General features: G+C 39.7%; 1 long non-coding RNA gene across 1 annotated transcript; it reads left to right on the forward strand.

Moving 5' to 3' along the window:
• Positions 1-284: 284 nt before the first annotated feature.
• On the forward strand, positions 285-2,510 carry LOC309531759. Its single transcript, XR_014219431.1, has 3 exons — positions 285-629; positions 1,489-1,588; positions 2,001-2,510. It is a non-coding gene; the product is annotated as an uncharacterized lncRNA (long non-coding RNA).
• Positions 2,511-3,993: the final 1,483 nt, after the last annotated feature.

Genomic DNA, 3,993 nt, shown 5'->3' on the forward strand with positions numbered 1-3,993 from the left:
TGGGGATTCGAACCACCGACCTTCTGATCAGCAAGCCCTAGGCTCTGTGGTTTAACCCACAGTGCCACCCGTGTCCCAACAACCTCTTATTCTGGGCCTAAAAATTGAGTAACCATGCTGCATATTAAATAAGAACATTTTCATTGAGGATTCCTACTTGCACTAGAATTTAGCTCCAAACTTATTTAGAAAATATGAAAGAAAGCCCACTGGAGAGGAATATTCTCCAAAACACAGCAAGCAGTAATTGCAACAGTGAATGCTGTCTGTACTGAGGTAATAGCACTTTCCAAGTAAATTTTTCACACAAGAATTTAATGGTGACATTAGGGGAATATAATAGGAATTTCTCTCTTGCCAATAGCGTCTCCTTGGCAGCTATGCTAAAAAGCTTGTCAGCTGCAGCTATTCAAGTTATATACCACCCAGAAACTTTTCCTCCCTCCTCTGCAGATTATGGACACACACAGAGAGAGCCATGTTATTTTGCACCCAAAAAGCAACCAATATTGTTTTGTCACAGGCAACACTTGGGATAAGAAAACCTTTCTGAGAGCAAGCAGCCCTACATTCTTCCCCATTCTGTGAGAAAGACAATTGTTTAGTGAGCAGAAGAGACTGCAAATAAGGTACACACATATTTGTGTACACTACACAGATATTTGTGTAGTATACAATGCCAATGCTATAAGAAATGCAGAAACAACCGCCATCAGCAAATTGGAGAGGTTGCCCCACATTCTGAAACCTTGAACAATAAGGGTTCCAGATTGTGTTACATTCACTGTATGGATGTTGGAGGCCAAGAACCATGAGGCGTAGAGGGCATCATTAGTGGCATAACTTTGCTGCCCATGTGTGGAGTGACATCGTCATGCGGGTAACGTAGCTGAGATGATTGTAGGCATTAAGGAGGCTGGAGGACTCTCTAGCACCTAGGTTTTACTCTACGAGATAAATGTCTCAGTCTGGCCAGAGAGATTGTTCATTACTAAACAGAGGGTATCGCTGATAGCTCTTCACACATGGTGTTGCGACTGTTCCCAGTTGCCCACCAAATGTCCTTGTTGTCGATCAACATTAGATTTTTTCCATTATTCTTATTTGCTGCTTCTTTCAAATGAGCAAATGTGCCTGCTTTATCATAGCAGTAATTTTAAGGAACACTGCACATTAAAACATTGTGAAAATCACTAGAACACATTATGCCAAATCTAGTTTGATGAATAAGCTTTAGGGGAATCAGGCAGTTCCGTGTGAAGCTCTTTCCATAACACTATCTCTCTCAAACATGCTTTTCTCTTCTTATTTGACGTGAAAGAGATGGATATGGAGAAAGTGTTCATTTAAAATTTTCAGTTTCTAGCTGCCACTTGTGGTCTATTTTGTGTGTGTGTGTGTACGTGTATGTAGTTAATGATATCATTTTAAAAAATGAAATTGAGCTTTTTGTTAATATGTGGCTTCTGATCGGATTAATTACAACAGATACATTCTCTGGAAACTGGGGACAAAGAAATAATTTGCGTCAGCAGAAGCTGACTATATTTAAAACCTTCTGTTCACATCTCTGGAATATTACTGTTCTGTAAGTATGATATGCCCATATAGGAATAATATGAATAATAATCTTTATATATGTGGGCAGCCTCATGCAAGTAGACTTCTGCTCAGTCAAAATGACTCGCCATTATCTCTGGAACACATTTGCTGGGTGGAGATAGAATTTGTTCTACCCAAATCAGTCATGTGTATTTTTACCTACTGTAACATTCTGTTTCTATGAATTTGTGCAAATCAATACTTACAACTTATTTTGACTTGGGCATGATATAGCCATGATCTATTTTGAATCCACTGATTTCAATAAGAAGTAGAAAGAGATATGCTCTCTTCGTTTGAAATCATTAATGAATTAAAGATGCCCCTTTTGTCTTATAAGTATTTAACTTTGACTGCACCATGCCCATATTTTACACTTTGCTGTTTTTGTTCCTTAGTTGGATCCTCAACATCAAATAATAATGAAAATCAAACCCTAATCTTTGGTTGTATTTCCCAGAAAGTTGGACTTTTCTCCTTTAATATATATTTCAATCTGAGAAAACGACATCTCAGCAAAATGAAAACAAATGACAGTGCTATCGCCAACGAGACAATGTATTATTTTAAAATGTATGAAATGGTCCATGCTCTGCCCTATGACAGTTAAGTGTTCAAAATGAGACAGCTAAAAAAAAAAATGTAGTTAACTCGTTCAAGGAGATATGAAAGTGAGGCTCCTTTATAATGTTCATCCCTCCTATGTGTAGACAAAGAGGTACAGAGAAGAAAAAACCGTGGATTAAAATAAATGTTCTCAGTGCAGAAAATGAAATGAACGCAGCAGGCTTTGTGTCAGAAAAGACAAATACTGGGTTTTGGAGGGTTGTTTCAATGTCATTTAACGCACACACATGCACACACAGATGCCATTGGATAACATAATTAATTAAAGGTACTAACAGATGGAAGAAGAACAGTTGGAAGTGAACTGAGAAGCAAGCACTTTTGAGAACATTTGCGCCAATTGGCCTATAGGCTTCATATTCACTGGGGTTTTCCTCGTTTGAGAGTGTTCAGGATTATAGCTAATGTTTGAAATTACTCGGGAACTGTTCCTAAAGCATGTGATAGTTTTAGATCCCTTCTTACCTCCTGTTCCTCTGATAGTGATCTGTCACTCTATTGTAGACTCTTAGAAATAGAACTTGTCACACACCCTCCGTATGCCTCCAATTGTAAGATGTAAATAAATGTTTCTTTCTTTAATTAACATAGAAAGTTCACCAAGGATTTATAACAAAAAAATTATTCATATTTAACACTTCTGAAGTTGTACTGGCAGGGCAAATGTATTAGTATAATGATCAGGCTTCAAAGAGCTCAAAGAATGAGGTCAAAGAGCCAGTGACTTGCAGTAGTTTGAATAGGGTTCAAGTCTCCATTGAGCTAGGAAGCTTACAAAACTGACGGGGTTGCTGTGAGCAGAAAATGGGGAGGCGGAAACATCTGTATGCCAACCTGAGCTCCGGGGAAGAAAAAATGGAATATAAATATAATGCAGAAATAAATCTCATTGACCCATACAAGAATCCTATAAATACAACCCAATCACTCTTGTTATTTAGAGTGCTTGTTTTGACCTGTTAAAGCTTTAAATCAGGAATAGGTGAGGTTTGGTTTGGTTGGATGGGAAGATGGCTCAGCTGGCTAGAGTGTGATGCTAATGATGCCAAGGTTGCAGGTTCAATCCCTGTATGGGGCCGTTGCATATTCCTGAATTGCAGGAGGTTGGGCTAGATGATCCTCAGGGTCCCTTCTAACTCTATAGTTCTATAAACGTCCCTGACTATTGGCCATGCTGGCTGGGCTGATGAAAATTGGAGTCCAGCAGGCGTCTAAAAGAGTGACGGGCATTCAGGAGTACACGTGGTGCCGCACTAAAGGGAAGATTCCTCAAAAATGCAGCAGAGACACTGTGTGGCACTTGGAGAAATGCAAGTTCTGTAGACTGAAGTGGCTGAGTCGGCTCTTATGGGGTCAAACCATATAGTGAAGTGAGATCATGACAGAGGCGAGATTTGAGGTGAGTCTGTTAGCCTCAGTTCTGCTCTTTGTATGGCATCACATTCCAGTCAATTATTCATTCTGCGATTCCTTTGTAACAAACTATCACAAACTTTGCTAATCCCCACTCTCTCCTGAAGTGTAATATACTTGCGTGCTGAGGTCCCACAAAGCCCCTTCCCCAATAACTCAGACATCACACATAATTTTTGTTTGGTTTTTGGCATAATTTTGGCCACAACTTTATTTTATATACAGATTGAGAGTGGTTGCTTAGGCATTGGTTATGACTACGTCCCCCCCCCGCCTTGGGGGACAGCACTGACTCCTTAGCCAGTCCCGGAGGAAACATGGTCAGAGTCAGATGGAGCTGCGTCACAGACT

Source organism: Podarcis vaucheri (genome assembly GCF_965113315.1).
Source record: "Podarcis vaucheri genome assembly, chromosome: 4".
Classification (NCBI taxonomy): Eukaryota; Metazoa; Chordata; class Lepidosauria; order Squamata; family Lacertidae; genus Podarcis; species Podarcis vaucheri.